We start from the raw sequence: 16,996 nt of genomic DNA, 5'->3' as shown, positions 1-16,996 counted from the left end.
CGAGTTCGATCCCCGCCCTGGAGCTGACCCACAGGGCGCGGCAGACCTCTCCTGTCCTGCCTGCTGCTCCCTCAGCAGTGGACTTTGTCGATCTGCCTGTTCTACTCCCTACTCTGTCTCTGGTGAATCCTCTCACCCCTCAACATCTCTGGCCTGTACCCCAGTTCTGTATGAATAAGTAAGTAAATCTTTTTTTTTTATTTTTAAAAAAGATTTATTTATTTATACATACAGAACTGGGGTACAGGCCAGAGGCTCAGGGGCTTCACCAGAGACAGAGTGGGGAGCAGAACAGGCAGATCTACAAAGTACACTGCTGAAGGGGGCAGCGGGCAGGTCAGGAGAGGTCTGCCTGCCATGTGGTCACCTCCCGGGCAGGCGGGAATCGAACTCATGCGGAAGTGGCGTTAGCTTCTCAATGCAGTGCTTTAACCCGCTGCGCCACCAGGGAGGGCCGGTAAGTAAATCTTTTTTTAAAAAATCATGGTCCCTTAGCTCTGCGTGGTGACATCGTGCTGTGGTTCTGCATTGCATCTCCCTAGCAAAGAGCTATGTTCAGCACCTTTTCATGGATTAGAGGGTTTTGAAAGATGATTCGTATGTATTTTTAATGTAATATTTTTGCACAGAAGAACTGGGATGCAGGCCAGAGGTGTGGGGGTGAGAGAATTCACCAGACACAGAGTGGGGAGCAGAACAGGCAGATCTACTGAAATACACTGCTGAGGGGAGCAGCGGGGAGACAAGAGAGGTCTGCTGCGCCATGTGGTCACCTCCGGGGCAGGCGGGAATCAAACTCATGAGGAAGCGGCTTTAGATTCTCAGTGCTGTGCCTTAACCCACTGCGCCACCAGGGAGGGCCTGTAGGCTGATCTTTGAAAAGTGAGGACAGACCTCTCTGGTCCTGCCCTCCCTGCACCCCCATGGCATTTAAAAAGTGAACAGCAGTATTCTGCAAGTTCTTTCGGATCTGCTGTCTTGTTCTCAGGGATTTTAATTTATTCTGGGTCTCCATCCCTTGTTGATGTTTCTGCGAGATAAGATGAAAAGTGGTAAACAGGATTTGAGAACTGCTCTCAGGGTTGTTTGTAACCTTGACAACAGTGGTTCCAAATAACAGATCAGTGTATTTCTTCTTCTTGTATTCAGATCCCCAACAAAATACCAGTAAATTTTCCAAAAAGTTGAACAAAAATATTGAGATTTTTGTGGAACCACAAAAGGCCTTGAATTGCAAAGCAGCTCTGAGGACAAAGGCGAGAAATGGAAGCTTTGTGGTCTCCGCCTTCAAGCTCTACCAGAGAGTAGCAGAAATAAAAAATGATGTTGTGCGCCTCCCCGGAGGCACAACAGGTTAAAACGCAGCACTATCAAGCTGTCTGCAGCCACTGCATCGCGAGTTTGATCCCAGCCAGGGAGGGCCTGGCAGACCTCTCCTGACCCGCCCACTGCTCCCCTCAGCAGTGTATTTCAGTCCATTTGCCTGTTCTGCTCCCCACTGTCTCTCGTCACTCCTCTCACCCTCTGAACCGCTGGCTTGTACCCCAGGTCTGGTATACATAAATAAATAAGTCTTAAAAAAAAGGATGTTGTATTGTCACAAGCTGAGAACAGGCTTCGCAATTTTTATCTGATTGAGATGAGATTCTTGGAATAAAAACAGACCATTATAAATGAACAGCTTAGTGTCATTTAATACATCACAGTGTTGTGGAACTACCGCCCCTGTTTAGTTCCAAAACATTTCATCACATAGGAAACCACATATCTATTAAGAGTCATTTCCTGTTCCCCTGCCCCAGGTCTTGAAAACCACTAATCAATTTTTCAGATATCCTGGATATTTCATATAAATAGAATCATACCTAAAATTACCTTGTATCTGGCTTTTTTCATTGAGCATATTTTTGAGGTCACCCATACTTCACAGTGTCAGTGTTCCCCTCCTTTTTATGGCCAAATAATATTCCACCGCAAAGATGGACCACATTGTTCATACATTCATTGTTGATGGATATTTGGGCTCTTTCCACCTTTGGTTATTGGAAATAGTGCTTTGATGAATGTTATTTTTTAATATCTTTAAATGGTGGAAGGAAATCAAAAGATGACTATTTTAGAACATGCAAAATTTGAATTTCAGTGCCCATAGAGTCTTATTGGCATGTACTAGGTCCATTCATATTATAGGGGAGAAGGGAAATTTCCCCTTACCCCTCTGGGTTCTTCTTGACTGGTTAAGCAATCAGATCAACATCAGACAGATCAGGGGCAAAAGAAAAATTTAAACACACAGGTAGGGAGAATCTACATGGGTGTAGACTCTAACGCCATAGGACAAAACAAGGGTACATAAGCTGACCTAAGGAAGTGGGGTGGTGTGCAGGGTGAGGAGAGCGGACTTACATGGCACAGGTCTGTAGTGAGATGATTGTCTCGCCATACAGGTGGGTTTCTTCAACAGAAAGGTGTTTGGGGGAGGGTTAAAAATCCTAATTTCGAGTCATATCCCCAGCCTTCCTTACTTTAGGTAGTTAAGGGAGTGGTAAGGTTTCTGTTGAGTCTGCAGGGCCTCGACTGACCTCAGCTGAAGATAACCCACATGCCAAGTGACGTCTTTGGAAAGCTTGCCCTGGGCATCGTGGGGGAGACCTCTCCTTCAGTGTCACATGTTTGTGCTTTCACACTGCAACGGCACCGTTACCACTGATATGCTGTGTTTTGCAAAATGGAAATATTCTGGTTGTCTGAAAAAATTGCTGAACCTTGAGTTAAGGGGTCACAGGCCAGTTTCTTTTTCTTTCCTTTGCAAGCTTTGTCTGGATGTTATAAAATACTGTCACGAACAAAACCTCTGTTATTATGTTATCTCACATTTAGGGGACTGTGACCTACTTGAGAGGGAGCCCTGTTGTAATGTCCTGTCAAAATAAGAGAAGTAGCTGCTTGCATGTATATGTGTGTTATAGCAGATGTATCTTCACTGTGCATTCATTACTCTGTTAAGAATTTTCCATGTTATTTTACTTAGTCCTCATCTACCTCTTTGGGATACATGTCACATACATGTGTGTGCCTATATACATATCCTGTGTATATGTATATATTTTGAGTTGATGAGAAAACTGAGGGTGGGAGAGCTGGTCATCTCTTGGGTCACTAGTGATGAGGTTGGAGCTGGAATGTCCTATAAAGGCCTGAATCTGTCCCCCTATCTGATAGGCTGAAGTTTTAACTCCCAACTCTTCACAGTGACTGTGTTTGGAGACAGGGCCATTAATTAAGTTAAAATGATGGCCCTCCCTGGTGGAGCAGTGGGTTAAAGCACTGTACTAAGAAGCTAAAGCCATTTCCGCATGAGTTCGATTCCCGCCTGCCCCGGAGGTGACCACATGGCGTGGCAGACCTCTCCTGACCCGCCTGCTGCTCCCCTCAGCAGTGTACTTCATTGATCTGCCTGTTCTGCTCCCCACTCTGTCCCTGGTGAAGCCTCTCACTGCCCCTGCACCTCTGGCTTGTACCCCAGTTCTGTATGCATAAATAAAAAAATCTTAAAAAAAAAATGAGGCCACCAGGGTGGGTTCTCATCTATTGTGACTGTGTCCTTAGACGAGGCAGAGATGAGGACATGGTGCAGCTGGGGAGAAGGGGGGCTGTGAAGACACAGGAGGGGGGGACTGTCTATAAGCCGAGGAGGGAGAACTCAGGAGAAACTAGCCTTGCTGACACCTTGATCTTGGATTTTCAGGCTCCAGCCCAAGACGATGAATGTCTGTGGCTTCAGTTGAAGAGTCTGTGGTGTTTTATTATGGCAGCCCTAGCAAGAGGGTGCATGAAACTCCTCTCTTCCACAGAAGATAGTTCTCCGGGTTCACAGACTGTATCATGCCTTATCCCGCTGTATCCTTCAGAGGTCCCCCTCCCTCCAGGACCTCCTCTCTTGCAAGGACTTAGGACTGGAGCAAACTTTCTTTCTTCTCCAGATCCTTGGCGATCTGACCTCTGTCACTTGGACTCTGTAGGGGATGTGTTTGGGGAGCAAATATGATAATGTGCTGTTTCTTTTCAAACCTGCATTTACACTTTCTCTTCTAGTTCGACTTCTGGTAGTGCCTGGATGAGGTCTGGGGCTAGTAGTTCCTCAGGCTGTTCCTTTTTCCTCTTGTGAGATGAGGTAAGTAGAGGCCTTCCGGGAACTGGCTTGGAGCTCGGCCACATGTCCTGGCAGAAATTTGCAAAGAGCAAATGCTTGCAAAGGCCAGGGTCTACTCCAAGAGAAAAGGAAAAATACGTTATTACAGTCCACACAATCATGTGTGTGTTGGTTAAAGAGAATGTGGTCAAATTCTATAAATGAGGAAGAACTGTCAAGAAATATTTCTTTCAACCTGGGTGCAGATAGGAGACTGAAACTACCAGTTTTGGTTGTTTCGTTTTCATTTAGAGCAAATAGCGTATATTTATTTAGGGTCATTGAGCAGTTGATTGACTGTTTCTTCATTTTCTAGGACCACACAGACAATGAAACTCCTTCCCTGCCCTCAGGAACTCCCAGGCTTTTAGGGAAACATATTCAAACAAGCTTAGATGACACTGAATATTGAGAGGGTGGAATGTAAAGCAGTTCTCTAACCTGAAAGTGGGGGTTATGAAAGGCTTCTTGAAGAGGTGGTAGTGCTATTGACTTGGCAGGATGTTTAAGATGCAGGGCGAGAGTGCCTGTCAGGCCAGGGGTCAGCAGAAGAGGAAGAAGGTAGTGGGGAGGACAGAGGAAGGAGCGGACAGGGAAGTGGCCCATCCGGAGCCCAGTCTCATCTTGGGCCCCTGGGAAGCTCTAGAATGTGGCCGCCTTGGCGTCAGCACTGGCCTTTTTCACTTTCATAACCAGCACTACTGACTCTGGGCTGGGCCTGAGGACTTGTACTGGAGAGCAACTCTCTGGAGAAGGAAAAGCTGGAAAATCTTAGGGGCACCACTCCCCTCAGCTGCAGGGTGCAACACCGAACTGCCAAAAGTCATGGCTTGACAGGGCTTCAAAAGCCTTCTTGGCGGGGACCTCCATCAGTCCAGGATGACTGAGGGCTTGGGGGATGGGGAGGAAAAACCAGTGTGACTTCGTGGCTAGGAGGGGCACGGCTAAGTTGGGCAGAGCCACCCTTGAGCACCCACTAGCCCCCATATTGACTGTGCGGATGAGTGATGTCTCTGCAGCATCTCCTCTCAGCAATGTAACATCGATCTGCCTGTCCTGCTCCCCACTCTGTCTCTGGTGGATCCTCTCAGTCCCCCATACCTCTGGCCTGTACCCCAGTTCTGTATGCATAAATAAATAAATAAATAAATTTCTTTAAAAAGAAAAGAACAATCAGTATTATTGAACATTTAATCTGTGCCAGGCAGAGTTTTCTGATTTTATCATATTAAACCTCCCTCAAGCCCTATGAAGTTACTATTATCCTCATCTTACTGATGGGGAAAATTACTGCTAGATGTATGAGTTATTTCTTCCTGGACAACAAATTACTCCAAAACTTAACAGCTTGAAACAACACAATTTAATTTTCTTGTAGTTCCTGGGATGAGGAATCTGGATCTGGTGTAACTGGGTGGTTCTGGATCAGTGTGTCCCTGGGGAGGCAGCTAAGCTGTTGGTCTGAGTGGCACCATGTGGCGGTCTCCACAATGGCACCCTCCTGTGGTTGTTGGTGGGAGGTGTCAGCTCCTCCTCAGGCCAGTTACTCCACAGTGGTGCTTGCGCTTCCCCACAATATGGTGGCCGGCATATCCACCTGCTTTCTCCCCACACGCCCAGTGAATAATCCTGGAGAGAGAAAGAGCAAGGAGGAAGCCCCAATGACTTGCATACATCAGACGTCTCAGATGTCACACTGTATCACATCATTCTTTTTCTGCTATTTATAAGTAAGTGACTAAGTCCAGCTCACATTCAAGGAGCGAAGAATTAGTGCCTATCAAAGAATTTGTAGGCATTAGTTAAAACTAACACATTGGACTGTCTGCCTCTAGGGGGCTACACTCCTGCTTGCATTGATCAAAGACAGTAAGAAAGTACAAGGCCCAGAAGACCCTCAGAGTTGATGACGGTACCCCACATTACTGCATCCTCACCACAAGGTTCCTATTGCTATCCCTTTCTCCAGATGAAGAAGCCCAGAGAGGCTGGTCACCTTACAAGGTCACTTGGGAATATCTGGCAGAGTCAGGACTTGTTCCAGACCTGTCTGATCCCAGCTTTGATCCCATCATAGCCAGCACTTGGAGTTTTCCTGTTCTGACTCTGATCTAGGCATGGGACATATATCCACTCTTTGGATATTCACATCAGCCTGGGAAATAGAACCTATTCCGTCAGGGACTCTTTGTTCCCCGATCACGGATTATTGGGGGGCAGAACAGGCAGGGTCTCAAGGTGGGAGCGGTGTCAGTGAGCGGAGATTCCTAAAAGGGGAAAAAGGGGGAGCAGTGTGAGGAAGACGCGGGAGTCAGAGTTGGGTGCAAGTCTTCCCATTCTGCTGTCAGCAGAAGTTTATTTAATACATTTTAGGCAGACAATTAACATATGAATTGGGCTGAGACCACAATCTTTTTTCTGAGAGCAGTTTGGGGTTGTATAGACCTTCAGCTAAGATTACAACATTATTGACCTATTAAAATTAAGATAAGTCAGATGTAAAAAATAAATAAATAAATAAATAAATAATTAAGATAAGTCCATAAAATTTAAAGCTAACATTTTTTAGTGATGGTTGGCTAAAAATAAAATTCTTTTAGACCTAAAATGCTATTCTATGACCTTGATTTTTATTAAGACATCTTAGAGGGTAAAGTAAAGTCAAGGTTGAGGGTGGACATGTGAAGGCTTGAGTAAGGTTGCGGGCTAGGGTGGAGTGATTCTCTTGTAAGTCAATCACAAAGAGGTACAGTAAGGTTCCTCAAAAGCTAAATAGAGGATTTAGGTGAAGTTCCTTATTTGAAGTTCAGACAACAGGAAACTTAAGCAGTTCTTTAGAAGGATTATGTGAGATAGTAGAGAGATGGGATTTGGGTTCTCGTCCAGGGAGTAAAAGAATTCTGATTATTCTAGTACGCCTTGTTTTACAATATTAATTTTGTTATCATTGTTTTTATTAATCAGCCAGTTGTAATATTTTTGATTCCAAGAGGACTTTTCCATCCTGAGGCAGCACTTGTTCACCTGAGCCAGGCAGCTCCTTCTGAGGCTGAGGTAGTACAGTAGAAAACTAATGGTTGCTAGGAATATTTTTGTTAGGGTCTGAGAACTCGATTACCGCGAAAGACAGAGCGTCACACAAGAATGCAATTCACAAAGTAGAGTTTATTGGGCTGGCTAGCCAGGGTCAAGCCGTTCCCTGCCGGACACACAGGACTGAGAGTTCAGGCAAGACCCCAACCAAAGGAATGTCAGGGAATATATTGGCCTTGTTGGCCGTTACATATGTCAGAGCCCTCGCAAATTCAACTTAGCAAATGGATTCAATTTAATAGACGGGTCACAGCCTGGGTCACAGTTCAACCACCCACGGACAGGTTTCCAGGAATAGATGTTTCATTTCCTGGTGCCTCCAGTCCAATCAGCCTGGGCCACACCATTCCCATTATCCAATCAATTTAAATGTACATTGTCCCTCTTCAACCTATCCTGCATTTCGGGGGTGGAGGGGGTGCTTGCCTGGGCTAGTTTTGCTCAGGCCTGCGTTACTTCCTCCATTCCTTCATTTTGATTATACAGAAAAGGGGGGGTCATAACATAAGCCAGCGTGGAAATTCTGATTTTTCAGGGCATTTCCCCTCCATCCAGAATATGTCTGACGATAGAGATTGCTTAGCTTGTTTCACTATTCTAACTGGATCCATGTTATAAGCAGGGATGTGAGGCTTAGAGAGAGTAAGAACTTTCCCAGGACAATGCTTGACTAGCAAGCTGCAGATATGGGGTTTGAACTCAGGTGTTATGATATTGTGTTTATCCTTCATGCTCTTGAATCTAATCCTAATCTAATCTAATCCAGGCAACCCTCCTTCTTGGAATTTGCTGTTGGAATTTGTGCTTCTTGGAATTTGTTCTTGGAATTTGTGCTTGCTCTTAGCTACAGCTTCATGGCATAGCGTATCTTGATCTACAAACAGGGAACCATGGATGAACCTACTTTGGTGATTGTTTTGTGCCAGTCCTGGGCTATTGATAGTAATGCTCTTGACTAGAAATCCTGGGGTTACTCCCATGGCCCAGGTGAGCTTCCCACAGACATTTCCTTCCAAAAAAAAAAAAACAAAAAACCAACAACAATGTAACTGGACCCCCTTGAGGTTTTTATTGTGACTGCAAAATCTCCTGCAGCAATTACCCCTGGAAAGTCTGGAGTAAGAAAAGCTTATTATTTATAGTCCCTGAAGCATATGAGGTGTGCCAAGGGGCACACAGCGAAGTCATGGGGGTAGCTTGTGGGGGGAGAGCATCGGGGCTTCAGCTCTTCTTTGGGTTGAGAATGGGGTGGTCTGGGATCTTGCAGGGTCACACTTTATTGGTTAGTTTGAAACCTAAGAGTGAATTTAAAGTTCAAGAAGAGAGAGGGAGAAAGAAAATACTCCCACAGTTGGATCCCAAATGGCCAGTTATATAAATGAACCAGAATATGAAAAATTAAGGAGCCTAGGGGGGCGACCAGCCTGGCCTTCATCCAGCTGGTGCCTGGCAATGTGCCTATTTGAGAAGCTTCCTGACCTGCCACCTGGCAACCAACGCTTAAGTCAGGTACTCACATTACAGGGGAGAAAGGCCAAGTATGGGGCTTAACAGTGGGGCCGAGGCCAAGGCGAATCTTCTATTTTGCACAGAGTGAAAGAGAAGAGCAAAAACAAGGGGGGTTTTCTTTTAGCTTGTGGAAGAGCTGGTCGGTGCTTGTCCGCAGGCGACCGCCAGCTCCTTAGGGTCCACCAGACTGGAGTGGACTCTTGCTGGGCTCTGTTATCAGCAGGGAGCCTGTTCTTTCTGGCAGGAGACTATATCTGATGCATCATGGGTTGGCCCAAGCCTCAGTCCCGGCCTGGGCAATAGAACTGGGTTGTAAGAGGATTCACCAGAGACAGAGTGTGGAGCAGAATAGGCAGTTTGACTGAAATACACACTGCTGAGGGGAGCAGCAGGCCAGACAAGAGAGGTCTGCTGCACCAGGCGGGTCACCTCCAGGGCCAGGGATTGAACTCAGGCCTTCACGGTGACAGTGTTGAGACTTAATCCCTAGGCCACCAGGGAGGCCCAGTAGCTGGCGAATAAGGAGCCCTTTGGCCGTGCTCCCCCACCGGATGACTGCAGACCATGTTCCATGTCGCCTGCCAGAGGTCCCCAGTAAGGTTCGTACTGTGTAACTGTACTGAGAACAACCCACTGTGGGCATTTTCTCTTCTCTGTCTCACTTCCCCCACCCTCTACTGGAGTTTTCTTTGATCACTTCCCTAATAAACTACATTTTCAAGAATGCTTGCCTTACAGTCTGCATCTGAAAGACCCATGCTACGATTTTCCTAGGCCTTCATAACACGAGACTATGTTGGCACGAGGCATGTTAAGCTGGGGAACTGGGCACTGGATGGGAGTGTTGCTGTAATATATTAGACAATGAAGGGAGACTAAATGGTTAAACCTTGGCGTCAGGGGCCCCTGGATTCAAATCTCAGGTTCAAGTCACCTCCTCTCTGAACCTGTTTCCTTTTTAAATTATCTTGTGAAATAGGTGAGGTTGAAATGCCTGCTTTACAACGTTGACATGAGGCTAAGTTTAGTTGGCAGTAAGTCTGGTACAGTGCCTGGCATGTGATGCCAAGGATGGTGATTTTTTTAAAAAGATTTATTTATTTATGCATACAGAATTGGGGTTCAGGCCAGAGGTGCAGGGGTGTTGAGAGGATCCACCAGAGACGAGTGGGGAGCAGAACAGGCAGATTGACGAAGTACGAGGGGAGCAGCGTGTGGGTCAGGAGAGGTCTGTCCAACCATGTGGAGCTCCTCCAGGGCAGGCGGGAATTGAACTCATGCTGAAGTGGCATTAGCTTCTTAGTGCTGTGCTTTAACCTGCTGCGCCACCAGGGAGGGCTGAGAATGGTGATTTTTATGGAGCCAGTTGAGAAGACGTCCTTAAGTCTGGGATTTGCCATAATGGGAAAAAATGGCAGAAGCTCATTATCATCGTTGCAATGAAAGGGGATGAGAGATGGGAGATAAATGTTGGAGGGGAAAGATGAAAAAGAGAGGGGAGGAGGGAGAAGAGAGGAAGAGAGAGAACAGTGACATGCTAACTAACCTCCGTAACTTCTTGCTGTGGAGAAAGGGGAAAGCCAGGGCCAGCCCCATTGCCCCTCTGTGGCATCTCAGCGAAAAGGGCCGTGATGATTTGGTTACATTGAGCAATCCCAGCTCTGCCCCTCCCTTTCAGCCACTCTAGGTTGCTGAAAACCTGAGGAAGGGAGAGAAGGTTCCCTTTTTCAAAGCACAGACCCACAGCATGATGTGGTGCATTGGCATGTTCCTTTTCTGGGGTGAGTGTGAGGGTGAATGGGGGTGCCCAGGGAGGCTTGGGCTGGAAGTATTGTGTAGGAAAAGGGAAGCTCATGGACTGTGTAGCCAAGAGGTCATAATTCTAGGTTGGACAAAGCTTGATAAAAGAACTTTGATAAAAAAAACGCTCAGCTCAGAATTCTGTCAGTACCGTTTCTTTTCTTTCTTTGTTTTAAGATTTATTTATGCATACAAAACTGGGGTATAGGCCAGAGGTGTGTGTGGGGGGGGGGGCTTGGGGATGGTGGTGATGAGAGGCTTCACCAGAGACAGAGTGGGGAGCAGAACAGGCAGATCGATGAAGCACACTGCTGAGGGGAGCAGTGGGAAGACAGTAGAGGTCTGCTGCTGAGCCGTGTGGGTTTCCTACCTGGCTGGGGATCGAACGCATGCTGAGGCATCTTCAGCTAGTTTCGTAGTGCTGTGCTTTAATCCATTGTGACACCAGGGAGGGCCCTGAGCAGTTTCTTTATGGTCATTCATTTGATGTGTATTTCCTGGGCACTTCTTGTGCTGCTGTAAAGGCACTAGGGATAGAGCAGTGAACAAACAGACAAGATTCCTGCTGTTGTGGGGATGGTAGACCAGTAAGAGGGGGTGGGCTGAAGAGATGCCATGAACAGAATAGCAAACAACCACTGAGCACTACTTAGCACCCTCTGATAGTGCTTTCCATGTTCACAAAGTTTCTCTCCTGCTGGGTCATCACTAGCCCATTTTCATAGGGGAGAAGATGGAGACAGAAGAGTGGCCCAAGACCCTTAGCGGGGAAGGGGCAGCGCCAGAGTTTAAGCCAAGGCGGTCTTGTCATCATGACACTCTGCTGCCCCAGATAATAAACAAACGCACTTCAGATAAGTGATTAGTGCTACAGGAGTGAGGGGTGTTATTTCAGAATGTGGCTGTGTTGCAAGGGGGAGGTCATTTCTGAAGGGTGACATTTGTTCTGACACCTGAACAATGAGAGGAGTCTTCCTGTCCTCCTGTTTCTCTTTATTTGGGTGTCTGTCTGTCTTGGCCTTATTTATCTTCTATGCTGAGGTTTTCTTCATTTCTTGTGAGTTTTCACCATTGATTCCAACCTAAACAGCAAGAGTGGGTTTTCTCTGCTATTGTGTGGTGGGTTTGCTCCCCTGACTTGATGGAAGAGGAAACTTAGGCACGAAGAGATTAAATATTGTTTCCAATATTTATTATTCATTGTTTGAAATCCAAGCTTTTGACTCCAGAGTTCGTATGCTTGAACCATGATGCCCTAAAATGACTATGAGTAAGAAAATTTGAATGAGTGACAGGGCTCAGAGTCTGGGACTTGCTGACCAGAGGGTTCAGTAGTAGGAGCAAGTAACTTGTGGACCCCAAATCCAGGAATGTGGATATTGAGGGGTATCAGCTCTGAGATTAGCTAATAGCACCCCTATTCCAATCCAAATTAGGCAAGAGGGCTGGTATTGATAACGATGATGGCGGTGGTGGTGTTGAAGATGACAGAGGTAGGGATGATGATGATGAGGAAGGTGGTGATCGTGATGGTGATTTAATGATGACTGATGAGAATGTTGAAGAAGAGCTAAATGCCATCTAATACATTTTAGACGTTTAAAACATGAATCACTTTACAGTATGTCACGACAGAGAGATTGTGTCTCTCTATATGTACTTTCATAGTATGTTTTTTTTTTTTCTTTCTTTCTTCCCAGGGTGCTGTGCTATCTACAGCAGTGGAGGATTCATGGGACTTGCACTGGCGGTAAAGCGTAAGTTGGTGAAAGAAAATCCATACGTCCGATGTGGTGGGAGGACATTTCCTGGGGAGGAGGCGAGCCTGTCCTGGAAGACATAGCCTCACCTGAAGCCCGCTGGGAGCCAGCTGCTGAGAGAGTGAGGACTAACATCCAGGTCTCTGGTTCCCAAGCCAGGGGCTTCCCTTTGGGCAGACATGTGAGGTCTCAGTCATGTCCTGCTCCTCTCCAATCTTCAGTTTTCTCAGCTGTGAAACATGGTAGCAAAGGTTCTAGCCCACAGCAATGTTGCAAATTTTAAATCAAAAGTGGTAACTTCCTGAGGTACCTGCTACAGGTGGTAGTATGGTGGGAGTATGGGTGAAATTTACTTCAACTACTACTCAGAGTTTTAAAATGCTTTTTTCTTGTTTTGTTGGGTTCTCATCTTCCAACAAGCTCCCTGGGAAGGGGAGGAAAAGCATCACCTGTTCTCAGCAACTCATGTCCCAGTTCAGTCCTATTTGGGAAACTCAGTGTATTTTCTCAGCTTTCTCAGATGGCATCTGAGTGTTGGTTTTGAGTCAACTGATGGGATTTTGTGAGTGTGAAATGTGGGTTCTGGAAGGGGCATTTTGTCTCTTGATGGCATGTGGCCTCGCCTTCTTGTCTTTCTATCCTCTGGGAGGCTCTGCATGGCTTAAGGATCCCTGTAGGATCTCCTGGTCCCTGGGTTCAGGCTACAAGAAGCCAGAAGCATTTCCCAGGGCCATTTACTGGCTGTTTCCTTCTCTGGTTCTAACCATCTGCTCCCTCACCATTGTAGCAACAGCAGGAGCTGAGTTTCTTCTTATAGGCCAGTAGATTTCACCTAGCTTTGCCTGGCAGAAGTTGACCTTAGTTTTGATGCCCCTCCCCCAAATCCACCATTTCTGTCTGGTAGTTTCTGAAGTGACTCATCTTCACCCAGCTCTAGCCTTGGGGTGGGGTGGCAGAGAGGCAGGATACCTGCTGCATCCATTTCCCTTTATCTCTCTATGAGCTTCTCACAATTTTCTTCCTCTCTGTGTGATAAATATTTCCCTTGCATCGTGTCCTGAGTCTTCTCTAGACAACCATTAATGGAAACTCTGCCCGGCAGTCCTTCAAACCGGCTATTGAAAACAAAGGTTTATTGAGATGTAATTGAAAGTGTGTGTATAAAGTGTACATATTGATTCGATACAGTTATATGTGGCATAATGATTGCCACTGTAGCATTAGCTAACACCTCCATCAAGCCACATAATTAGCATTTTCTTTGTGGTGAGAACATCTGAGAACTACAGAGTGTGTCACACAGCGTTGTTAACTATAATCACCAGGCTGTACCTTAGATTCTCCAAACTTACTCATTAGCTTTGCTTTCATGGTTATTATCTTGCTAGGAACTAAAAAAAGTTGTGTTCAGCAATTAAAACCTGAAACATTGCCATTTTGTTCTTACTGTGTGTCTGCTGCTAACATCTCTTAATTTTCCCCGAGTGAGATGAAATCCTTTGGCAGAAAGGGTTAGAGGGGGAGGCTCATAAAAAGAGACAATGACATCACTATATTTCTGCAAATGTTCTTAATTTAAAAAGCCTATCATTGTCACTGACCTAGAAATGCCTTGGATGGCCAGGAAGTGATTGTATTCATCTCCACATCTCTGGATGTGGCACCTGCTGACATGTTAGGGAGATGAACTAAGGCATCCATACCCCACACAGAGAGGGGGAAATGGCCAGTAGGTGGATGTACAAGAATTAAACCACTGGAATGGAAAAGATGTAACATTTGAGAAAAACTGGCACGATTGGCATTAAAAAATGCCTAAATAAGTGTGGTAAAGTGAGAGTTCATCAAGATGTGTTAATGTGAGAGTATATATTGCTTGTTTAAATATATGTTACACTTTGTAAAATGCTCCCAAATGCACTTTGACACAGAAATTTCTCATCCAGAAATGTATTCCAGAGTAAATTCAGTCACAGAGAAAGGGCTCTGGCCATCCACCCAAGGGTATACTTTAATATTTGGAGCTTGGAATAAACTGTTTCCACTATGGGGCTGCTTGGACAAAGTGTGTTTGTTAGAGGGATATTAGCTATTGGAACAAAGGAGTCACAACCATCAGTTGTTTAATAAAAAGAAATTTAATTCTTATTTGTTTAAGAGACAAATGCAGGTATTTATTGCTTGTGGGTGGCTTTTTCTCATATGATGATTATGTCTGTGGTTTATCCACACAAGTGTCTCAGAATTTCTGCGTCAGAAGGGTAAAGAAATGCTGGAGAAGACACATTCATGTTATAAACCCCAGGCTTGGCACATGTTACTTCCACTCAGATGAGAGTATCTGGATTTTGTGGATGAGCTTGGAAACATCATCTGTAGCTGGGGAGTTTCCTTTCAATGCCACACAATGGAATTTTGTGTTGATATTTGGCTCTCAACTTCTGTCACAGTTAGAGCCCGTTGACATAATGGAGTACTACACAGCTCTTAAAAAGCAGGAGTTGGATCTATATAGATTGACTTGGACACACACCCTTTTTCTTATAGAAATCTTTAAACATGCAAAGTTGAGGAAAATAAGTAACAAACCCACATGTATCCAGATTCAGCTTTAATATGTGACAATTTGGCTGTTCTTGTTTTGCAAGATGTAGTGTTAAATGAAAAGCAAGTAGTAAAACAGCACTGTCCAAAAGAGCTTTCTATGACAATGGAAATGTCCTAGTTTAATGACTAGTCAGTGTGGCTGCTGAATACTCAGATGTGGCTGGTGTGACTAAGGAATGGTCTGTTTTGTTTTAATCAATTTTAATAGATTTAGGTGTAAATAGCTATGTATGATTTAGTAAGTAGCTATGTCTTGGACAGGTCCCCAAGAGTCCCCTCTCCTTCCTCATCGGGCCACAGCCCTCCACCCCACATAAACGCCCACACCATCTGGCAACCCAGAAGACCTGCTCCCTCTCTGCCTTCACTTCCTTCTACTCCAGCCACACATACCTCTCACACACCAGGCCCCACCTACAGCGGGACTTTTGCAAGACTGTTCCCTTGACCTGGAATGTGTTGTTCTGCACATACACATAGCTTCCCCGTTAGCTTTATCTTTCAGTTCATGCACCCTCTCTGTGGTGTCTACTCTATTTTTCACATTAGGTCCCCTAACCCCAATGCTCCAGGTTGTCAACTATGTGATGGTGAGGAATTTTTCATGTCTTGTTCCACTGATGAATTCACTAATCCCAGAACAGTCCTGGCATGTAATAAGTATTTGTATTAGACAGGACCCTTCAGAGAAAGGAAACCAATAGGGTGGCTATCCATCGGTCCACCAGTCCACCCATCCATCCATCGGTCCATCTGTCCATCCATCGGTCCACCCATCCATCTATCGGTCCACCCGTCCATCCATCCGTCCATCCATCCATCGATCCACCAGTCCATCCATCGGTCCACCCATCCATCACCTATCCATCCATCCATCCATACATCCACCCACCCACCCACCTTCTTCACTACCATCGTCTATCTGGGCATGTGAAGATGTATTTTAAGGAGTAGGTTCATGTGAATATGAAGCCCCAAGAGCTGTAGGGTGAGGAAGAACCTGAGACTTGACAGTGTCTGTGGAGCTGAGCTAGGTGAGCATAGCTAGGGGCACAGCAGTGAGCCAGCGGTGCCTCTGCAGAGCCTTACACTGACCAGGTCTTCTTCTACCTCCCCATGGGCGAAGGGCCCTCGTCCCCACCATGCCCCACCTACAGTGGGCTCTCTTCCAGAGAGCAGAACTGGGTCAATCTGACTACGAAGGAGAGGCTGGCTTCTTCCAGGCCCCCCCTTCCCAGACTCACGCTCTCAGGGTGACCAAAAACCCCCCAGTCGCCCCAGCAGCTCTGCTTCCAAGAAGCAGTATGTATAGAGGTCATGGAAGTCTAGCTGCTGGGGATGTCCTTCTAGAAATCTGTGCAAGGATGACTGGGCCTGACGAAGGCAGTGCCTGACGAAAATAGGTGCTTGCTAGCCAGGGGACCAGGTGGTTCTTGGAAAGCCTTGTGGCTTCCTGGTGGCCAGAGGGCACCATGGTTCCCCTTCATGGGGTGGCGTTGCCCCGGGCACAGAGCCAGCTTGAGGTGCTCCTGGCCAAGGGTGTCATGGGTCTGCCTGCCTTTTTTACTGGTTCAGAGGGACCTGGAGCCACTTTCCCCCACCTCACCTCGTGGTCCATCCACCTCTTCCTTGATCGCCCTCACAACCTGTTCTCACAGGGAAAGGCAGGTGGAAGCTGCAGGACCAGCCTTGATAGCAGACAGACAGCCTGCGCAGGCCCTGGCCTGTAAGGGCCCTTGATCCCACTGCACAGGTCTGGGTTGTTATGCTGCTTTTGGATAGAGTCAGGCTTGAGAGATTGAGTTAGAGAAAAAGAGTAGTGGGAACTCACAGAAGCTAGAGACCACAAGTGTAACAAGCCGGAAGTCTGCAGAGAGAGATGTTGCCTCTGCAGATGAAAGAGGAAGCTGGAAATGAGAAGAGAGATACAATCTGAGGTGCCTTGCAGGGGAGGGAAATAAACAAGGCTTGTTGTAGAGAGGAGAGGCCTGACTTTTGGCCCTGGTAATGATAATCCCTCCCTTGGCACTTTACA

The sequence above is a fragment of the Condylura cristata genome, unplaced genomic scaffold (genome assembly GCF_000260355.1).
Source record: "Condylura cristata isolate star-nosed mole 26May11 unplaced genomic scaffold, ConCri1.0 scaffold00025, whole genome shotgun sequence".
NCBI lineage: Eukaryota > Metazoa > Chordata > Mammalia > Eulipotyphla > Talpidae > Condylura > Condylura cristata.
This window is presented reverse-complemented; position numbering follows the sequence as displayed.